Genomic DNA, 9894 nt, shown 5'->3' with positions numbered 1-9894 from the left:
GTGTATTGAGTTAATTCAAAGAATTGTCACTTACCTTCTAGTTGTTCAAACAGTATCACAAAACATCTTTACGGAGTCTTTGTTCAGTTTGTCTGAAGAAATAAACCTAACTAGCCTCACAAGTCAGCGAGTTGCATGTCAAAATCCAATAAACAGGGTTTTCCCCTCAGTGTTATTCACAGTTTTTGGGATTTGGTGCAACCTTGGCTCACATAAGTTAGTGAGTGACTGAGTGTAAAGAGTGTAAATAAGAAAATAGTAAAATAGCCATGAGAACCAAACCTTTGCAGGAACTTACTCTATATGTTGAATCTAACATTGAGCTATAGAACCTTTCCAAAGGGTGAAATGGTGCCTGACATATTGCAATTAGGAAGTCTGTTATTCTGTCTGATGGTGGCGCTATTCAGCATTACTAAATGAGCACACTGAATAGGGTCTCATATATCTGGGTCCAGCCCAAACACCATACACAGTATATGAGAACTTTGGTGGAATTATTATGTCATTATTATTCTGTTATTTACATCTGTGCTTTTCCTGTTGTTGCTGTTGTTATTCTGTGATAAAGGTACTTTAGGTTGACAGGGAAAAAAGATATTCAATTAATTATACATCATATTCCAAAATGTAATGCAAGGTTTAATTTTTGTTAATCTTTTCAATTTTTGTTCACGTGTTTGGGCTTATTGTCAATCTATAAAGAACTGATATGTTGTCACTTACTTTCTTGCACAGTAGCCTGATTGTCCACTAGATGTCTCCTCATCTCTACCTCTTTTCACTACATGCTGTGTGTAAGATGAGCATCACATGATTCTTTACCTCTGGTCTGTCTTTTTGTCTCCATTGTCTTCAATGATGCTTCAACCTTGCTCAGGTTTTTTCTCACTCATGCTAAAATATGAAGTTTTTCCCCCCCACGTGCATCCTGAGCAGTCACTTCTGGCAGTCACTGTAAACTATAATTCTTTCCAGACCCCTTGCCCCAGGATGCTGCCATGACAACAATGTTGTTTGTCATTCTAATAGCGTTGCCAAAATGCATTGAAGAATGATATCCTCTCTGATAGACTGAAACCTCAGTCTTTTTACACTGCTCAACATTGTGATTATGTAAATATTTGCTTGTAGGATGTCAATATGTGCCTGTAGTGACAACATGGTAATTAATTAGCATATTTTTGGTTGGTCTAAATGAACACTGTTCCACTGACTAATTAACTACCTCCAGCAAATGAGTCACACTGAGCTGCAAAACTACCCTGCAACTGCCTTTAGGTGGCAGCGTCCTCACAACTGATGCAAAATTTTTAGTTTTCTTGCACATTTATAGTATTTATTTTTTCTGTTTATGCATCTGTCTGCTTTCATAATATTTTGTTTTTATGCCTGCAATCAACTCCAGGCCTATCAGCAGGACCATCTGTGATTTGTTGCTCTGTGGTCATTGACCCATCTGTGAGTTGGTCTGTCAGTCTGTCTGTCTGATGAGGTTAATAGTGATTGACCTCATGAAAGGAGTCAACTGAGAGTCTTGTGTCGGACATTGTATGGTACAAAAACCTTTTCCGACATTAGTAATTGTGATGCCATGAACTTGAAGAGTTCTTGTTGTAGTTTTTGTGTCTTTTATTGTTAAATCTGCAGTTTTGTGACTAGTTATCAAAGACATAGTGATAAAGTTTATCACTTTTTCTGAATGGACATGTTTTTTTTCAGTGGCGTTGTAAATGACAAACCAATTGCCCTCGTGTTCATGATGCACTGGCTGTTGTCTTGTGATGATAAAACGGTTGGACTCAGTGTTGCCATGGCCAGAAGGAACATTTTTCGCCCCGTCTTACATAATCTCCATTTAGGAATGTCTTTTTACTTCACTTTTTCATACTGAATCACCAGTCCTCAGAGACAAATACACTGGAACACAGTACTTTACCTAAGCCTGGAACATGGAGAGCTTAAGTGTCAAGATATCTGTTGTTTTCGACACTAATCTGTTGGAGATATGACAGTGAGGCACATGTGTTGGCTTGGTAACCAATCTAGTATCCAGTGGCAACAGAGGTCTATTGAATGCTGGGTGGCTCTGTATTGGCTGGTGTGCCCACCACTCTCCTGTGTCACCAAGTCACAGAGGCACATCCATATAGCGGCTCCGAATAATGGTAGGGTTGTGTAATATTCAGCTCAGGAGTCAAAATTGTGTGTGTGTGTGTGTGTGTGATTGGGGAGGGGTCATCCTAGCACTGTTATTACAAATGCTCTTTGTGTTGAACAACTTAATGTACTGACCTGCAGGTGGTAGCACTCTGTCTCTGTCACTTTCTCTGTCTCTCTATCAGATGTGCACACACACAGTCTGTATTTAAGTCCTTTCTTCAAATAATCTCCCTCTTTTACATACTCTCTCAAAAAACACTGAACATGTTTCAGGATTGTCTCCGTTCTTGGTCATCATTGAGTCCTATCCATATCTAAAGGCATCCACTTGGGCAGAGGCAGACACAACAGGATAAGCGTCTTTGTCTCAGACTCCTGTCTGTCAGAGACACCCCCCTCCCAGCCTCTCCTCTATTTGGGCGGCTGTTACAGAGAGGGCAGATGGCTCATTACCATAAATAGGACAGAGAGAGAGAGAGAGTGAGTGAGGGGGCCGTGCACACCGACCAACAGGACCATGCCGCCCAAAACCAAGGAAATGGGAGGCCGTTGCTAGGAGAGAGGAAAGACAGCTTTATGGCAACACAAAGCTGATTCCCCCATCCGACCTCATCTCGCTCCCGCCCCCTCGTTCCCTGCTCTGGGGACTGAGCCTTGAATCTGCTGGTCGGGGACAGATGGTCGATGGGCCCCACCGTCTCTACAGCTGGACGCAGGCTACACTGACACAGTCAGACCTGGCAGGACTGAATCACACCTTATCCTGTCCAACCTATGAGGAGCAGGAGCAGAAAGTACTGAAGCCCAGGCTATCAGCTAAGAATAGATCCACACTTGTTGCCCACAGGAAATATGTGGCTGCACAACAGATGATAATATGTTAAGAGTTTGTCTTTGTAGTAGTGTAATGCTCTCTCTGGGAAGAAAATCATTCGCTGAGGATAATCACAGGTTGTCTCTTGCTTCTCTCTTGCTGCTATTTAGTGTCCAAACAATGAATGGCAATGATTTTATGAAAATCCTTGTATAGGGAAGTTCTAAAAGGATACACCTACCCACACAAACACACACACAAAATCCCAACATGACTCTGACGTAAATAGAGTGGGGTTTTTTCAGCCACACCTCTGTTATTTTTAATCTCTCTTGTTTTTGCTAATCTGAGCATCCCCATTCGAGTCATTGTCCTTGTTTTCAATGACTGCCATGTTTATTAAATGCATCCATCCATATGCAAACATAAAAAGTGCACCAAAATAGGGGAGTGTGGGGTGAGGTGGCACTTGGAAAATATATCAGTCAAAACACCACCTCTGAAACAATAGCACATCTGCTCTCTAGACCTCTGGTTGAAAGGGCAAGAGCAGCCAACTGTCTCACAGAAAGAAATCAATTGAGGAAACTAGAGAGTCTACTTTGATTAAATAAAAAATGTTAGATATAAATAGTTCAGTGGGGTAATTATTGAATGGCTCTTGTTGTTGCCATAGTTTGATTTGAGATTACGCACCAAAATGTGCTTAATTTAATGTCATACTCCATAATAATTAATGTTGGTCGATTAGGCATGGGACATTTTGCATATTTTTCTTTGGGGAACTGGGGTTGGATGTTTGACAGCATCACAGTTACGTGTTGGGAGAAGAAGGATGGGAAAAGAGGGGGAAAAAAGGACAACTAACCAGAACGAGTGAAAGAAAGCGTGGCAGCAGCATGACAAGTAAGCAGAAAAGAGGCGGTCCTGCATCACCTAGCCATCCACCCTGGTTGCATAGGAACACGAGGGCCATGCCTACCCCGCAGACACACTCCTTTCCTCTCTCCTCTGCCACGCTTCATTACCCAATGCTCAGCCAGGCACAGAGAGGCACTGCACCACTTTCTCCACACCACAGCCGTGTGCCCGCTCACAGCCTCGCAGCCAGGCTCCCCTTAGACCCAAGCAGGGTATACACTGCCCCTCAGGCATCAGGTCACGCTCACTTTATATGCATAGTGCAGAGACAACACTGGGAAGTCTGCACTGGTATCACACTAAGATATGATACCAGTGTGTACCCTCAGTGTCCTGTTAGATGAACTCAAGTACCCCTCATTGACACCACCCATCGTGTTCCAAATGTGTTCATTTAAATTGATTTTAAACTGAATATTATTTAACTAATAATGATATGATAGTGGATGTTACAATACAATTTTCATACAATTGAAGACTGGACTGAACTATTTATCCTTTACTTTAAGCTAACTATTTCAACTGTTTATACATAATTTATGTAATTTATGTAATTTATTTAATACATACAATTATCCATTACTTTTGGCTATTTTTTCTATTTTTTTAAGTTTATCTATTTATTTTAGCTATCTGTCTCAACCATTACTTTTCGGCAGTTGTTAACTTTTCACTAACTAAACTTCTCTGCTCGCTTGCTAACTATTTTCACCATATGGTTAACACACACCTTAACTGCAACATTGTTCAGATGTTATAGCTGACTCAATATATGGATATATTTTGTAAAATCAAATTGTAATGTCTATTTTATCAAATCAGCTGAGCTAACGTTACTCCACAATATTTCTATGTACCCTCTTGCAACTGCCGCAGTACAGTAGATCTGGGTATGATCATTTTAAACTGTAAAATTCATTGTTTATCTGTGTATAGTTCATATTACCTAGCAGCAGCTGGGATTATGATACTTATTACTGTATTGTATGTACATGAGAAAACACAACACACACTTATTCACACTGCTGGAAGAACATTAGCAATCCCTCATACATGTCATAGCCCAATACGGAGCTGTTAGTGCCAGACAACACTGCCGGGCACAAGACCACTATTGTCCCACAAGATAAAGTGCACTTGTGACCAAGACAAGGCGGGGAGGACCAGATGCTGTGAAAAGATAAGGGAGTGTCAAAGAACAAAGCTTTTGGTGTTGTGTTGTTGTTTACAGTGAAGTCATCAGCCGAATGTTTCTCCAAACGTCACAACCTCACGTCGCTGATGGAGCATTTTAAACTGTAGGTACATGTCGGAGTGGGTTGTCTTTCCTTCATCCTCCTCCTGCTTCACAGTTAATTGAGTGCAAGTGTTCATTTGCCTGCAAGGAGCAGTCATTAAGGTTGAATAACAAAATTTAGCTTGGCAATAGAACAGCCAGGGATCAATGGGTTAATTCAATTGCCTCTGCATGTGGTGTGCTGTATAGCGGGGCCATTTGAAGGCCTTTATATAGGAGTCATGCAGTTTTAGTGTGCTTAAAAGTGCAAAGAGATAGTACGGATATTGGTCAATAAAGAGAGAAACAGCACTGAAGGCAATGAAATAAAAAAGACCAAAGTTCAGTTCTGTGTGTTTGGCGACAACAGTCAGTTAAATACAGATGACTGAAAAGACTGGCAATGTGATTTAATTTGAATTATACTGCTAATGCTGCCAACTGCTATTATCAAACATTATCTAAACAACCATGACATTATTTATTTCAAAATTATACAAAATGTGTAATGGGTGCTGACTGTCCATGGTCACCTGTGACCTATTTTCCGTAACCACCTCTCCAGAATCTTAAAAATAAGTTGTCATGGCCAAATCAGGGTCATAATCACTCTGTATATCGTGCAGTGTGTTTTCAGCTTTGTCCGACTGCTGTCGGACCTTTTTAAAGAGTACTGCAACTACATTGTAAGTAATCCATCACTCCTTGGCCCATTTATAATGTTTGTATGTGTAATGTAATTTTTGTGGCTGTGGTGGAGGCTTTAAGCAAGAGTGACCCTCTCAGACAAGTAGAGAGGGTTTTGTACTAATTATGCACATAAATTGGGGGTGTCACATCTTGCTCAGGGGGGCAGGCATTTCTAGCTACGCCCCTGTTTCGGCCATTTGAAATGATTAAAACCAGTCCTTTTGGTTATGTTGCTTAGTAAATTAGTCTTGTCTTCATTACAAGTACATAATTGTTTACTGAGCATTGATTATTAAGATTGACGAATAAACTAATAAAAATCATTTTACTAAGCACCTAGTTACACAGTCCTGTCTCATTAAACAGTTGAGTTCTTTTTAATTAAGCCCTAGTAAAATTGAACTTACTGTCCTTAGTTCATGCTGGCATGCATAATCCTCCGCTGGAGCAAATTGACTCTTGGGCCTGTTTATACAAGCGTGTGCCCCATTTAACCTTAACAAATAGACTGAATCAATACAGAATTACAGGATATTTGTTTGACTGTTGAAAAGATCATTCCTCTGCCCTACATGTTGAGCATTTTATTGCCTGCGCATTAAAGGAGGCACTTATCAGCTCACAGATAACAGACAATCAGCACACTGCTGACACAATTCATAAGACCTGGTTAGCAGAAAGGATTGTCAAACAAAGGCTTCTGTAGGCAAACACACTCTTCAGTTGAGGATAACTGCAGGCGAAAGCTGGGAGAACCTCTAGGGAAAACAAACCTGGAGAACAAAGAAAAGTGTTGCATTTGAAACAAGTTGACCACGCCTGGGTGCTCTTCTGACAGTTAGAGGGCGTGTACAAGTAACAGTTACACTACTTTAACTGCTAAGACTTAAATTTAGCCTCTGAGTATTTATTAAGGACTACTTAAAGAGAAAAATAAGCTGTCCGCAGTGCTTGTTTTGTGCTCTCTCCTTAATAAACAACAGTGGTTTACGCCTTCTAGAGCAATTAAGTCTGGACTTCTGGTGCATGTCTGTACACGGCAGGTGGCCTCTGGCAGCTTCAGACCGTTGAGGTTGCCATCTCGTCGTGGGGAGAATGCAAATACTACCTGTTTTACCAGTAACCAATCTGACCATACTTATCTAGGCAAATTAAATGCCATAGAGCCTCAGTGCGTGTGCGTGTGTGTGTGTGTGTGTGTGTGTGTGTGTTAGCACTCTTTAATCTGCGTCACAATTCTCTCGATGGCTCTTCCACTTCGCATTTCAAAGGAGGTTCAAACTAATTAGCTCGGGTGCCGGTTGTCTGTTGGTCTCACTCCCATAACATCTGCAGGTGATTGTTCCAACATCTAAATTCTCTGAAAGAACAAGGACAGTGAGTCTATACAATGTCCTCACCTGTCCAAGGTACATAAAGTGGAACGAACCAGAGAAAATAATGGTCCCAGAATACATTTTTCTTGTCATTACATAACAACATCTATTGTTCTAAATGTGTGTGTGAGGAGGAGAAAGAAAAAGGTAGAGATACAGTGCCTGGCATGTTTCTAACAAATATGCAAAATGTATTATTCGGTGTATGTGTGTGTGTGACAGAGAGGAGAGATTGTTTTGAATCTAGTGTATACCTACAGCAGAGCAATCCTGTTCAATGTTTTTTAACGGAGAGTTTCTTCTGGAATGTGATTTATCTTTACAGTTTTCACCTCTTCACTGGCTGTGAACATCTGTGTTCCCACTCCAGAAACCAAAGCTAGGTGTAATGAGAAAAAAAAACAGAAAACGGAGAGAGAACAACGAAGGCAAGAGGACAGATTGAATGAGGAGCAGCATACAAACAAGGGTTGTCACTAATAGAGAGTTTTATGAGCTCCAGACCTGCTGAAATGGAGTGCCGTGCGTGTGCAGCAGCTCTTATCGGCTCGCTGGCAGCAGGGGAGGGTGAGAGCTTCCACACTTGCGCTCCGTAAAAATGGTCTGATTCATTTTCCGCGTGAGAGGGTCTCACTGGGGCGGCATCAGACCAGCCAGTCCACACAGATTTATGGACCATTAAAGCAGCAGGCCTCCTGACCACTATGCCACCATAGGCTGGCTGCTGAGACACACTGCACCCTCATTCATGCGCGGTCACTACTCTCCATCACAGGCTTGCTTCCTCATTGTTCATCCCTTCATCAGCACCACTTTTACTGCCTTACATGAACTCCTCTCATAGTCTGTAATCCTACTATTCTTCACCTCACTCCCTTTGATACAAAGTGAGCTGTTTACTGTAATTATTCTCACCCATTGTTAAGTTAACACAGTTCTCACAAAGACTTTTTTGTTATCCATTCGGGTCACAAAAAGGATCATTCCTAAAGTCCCTCATCAGCACACTGGGCAGGCAGCATGTTATATGGTCCAGGAAATGCTCCAATACTATTATGAACATCTCTGATGGTGGTCAATGGGGCATGTTGTTTTAGCCTAACAGTTTTACAATCAGATTAGCGCCATCACAGGCACACAGACTAATGGATCTGTCTTTTCAAGGCATCCTCAATCAACTGTTTCCCTGTGATTAATGCATCTTGTTCTCCCCTCTCTCATTTGCTAGCTTTGCAACTTCATCATCCCTCGGAGTGATACTGGAAGGGAAAAAATGGGGCAGAGTCTATGCTGCTTGCTGGCCCTAAGAATAGCTCAGTGTGCAAGAAAATCATGCCACAGCAACCTGAGCAAAGCCTCCAAAACATGAATGAACTAATGAATGAATATAATGGTATCCTGAGTGCTCTGCCACCAAAATGACTTCACACGCTTCTTCGCTGGATAAATTAATATTACCGCATTTAATGCCATTCTCCACCGTCTGTGGAGGCATAAAATATATACATGAGTGTTTCTATTCACAATGTACCTGAATAAAGTGACACGTGATGAAGAAGGAACTCACTGTCACAGCCTAATGTTAACAATAAGTACCAAGCTAGATTCCAGTGTCAGTCAGGTATTCCCTCTGACACAAACTACCAATGGAAAAGCCTGTTTGTCCAGTTGAAAGAAGGGGAAAAACAAGGGTGTGCATCAACGCCAGTGCAGAAGTATTTACTGCACTGCTGCATGTCAGGTATTTGGGTTTATTCACAGTAAAAGCAAATAGAGAGGCTATTAGATCAGTTGACAGAGAGCTACTCGTGTACGCTTATGAAATGGAGTGGCTGAGATGAGTAAGGTATCACCATTATGTGAAAGTTACAGTTTGGTGTGAAGTCGCTGTTTGCCAGTAAAGCTGCACTCAACAGATCGCCAGGCAAAGATACAAAACCGACCTGCTGGTTTTCCTGAAGCACACTTTTGCCTATAAAGGAACAGCCATGTAAATAAAAGGTATGTGAAATTTCACCTTTCACATGTGCACAGAGAATTACTTTCATCTGCAACTGGAAAAAGTGCACAATTGTGCCCCCCCCCCCCCCCCCCCCCATTTATTTTCTTTGTCTAAACGCTCAGGCATCACCCAGCATGTGTCTGTTGTGTTTATACAGGTCGTGTTAGTTCCTTGTATCATCGTTTACTCTAGGAGGGGCCCTGTTGAGGGTCCGCTATCGTCATGAGGCTGGGTGTGGTGACACATCCTTTCTCTCCGCCCCGAGGTGTTTGTGTAGCCCAAATAACGCGGGAGTGTTTGTGTGGGACCCGTCCGGCTTGATCACTCGCACACTTTATTCATTTAAAATTAATCCCATTACTACTTCACTATCAATGGCATGCAATAAATCTGAATTAAAACACTACAACCTATTTCCCTCCTCTATGTTACGTTTCAAGCAGCTGGCGATAAAAGTGAAAGCACATTGCACGATGCAAAATAGGATGGCGTGCGCGTTCGCGGAGCTCCGGCGCTGCGGCAGTTGCCAGGGGAGATAAGAGGGGAGGGGTTTTGATTGGCTGAAGTGGGCCTGTTGCCTTGACGACGGCAAGGGGTTTGGTAGCGTTGCCGTGCGCTGTGTGATCTGCGCGCTGCGTGTATGGAGGAAGCA

This window comes from Enoplosus armatus, chromosome 12, assembly GCF_043641665.1.
Source record: "Enoplosus armatus isolate fEnoArm2 chromosome 12, fEnoArm2.hap1, whole genome shotgun sequence".
In the NCBI taxonomy this organism is placed as follows: Eukaryota; Metazoa; Chordata; class Actinopteri; order Centrarchiformes; family Enoplosidae; genus Enoplosus; species Enoplosus armatus.
This window is presented reverse-complemented; position numbering follows the sequence as displayed.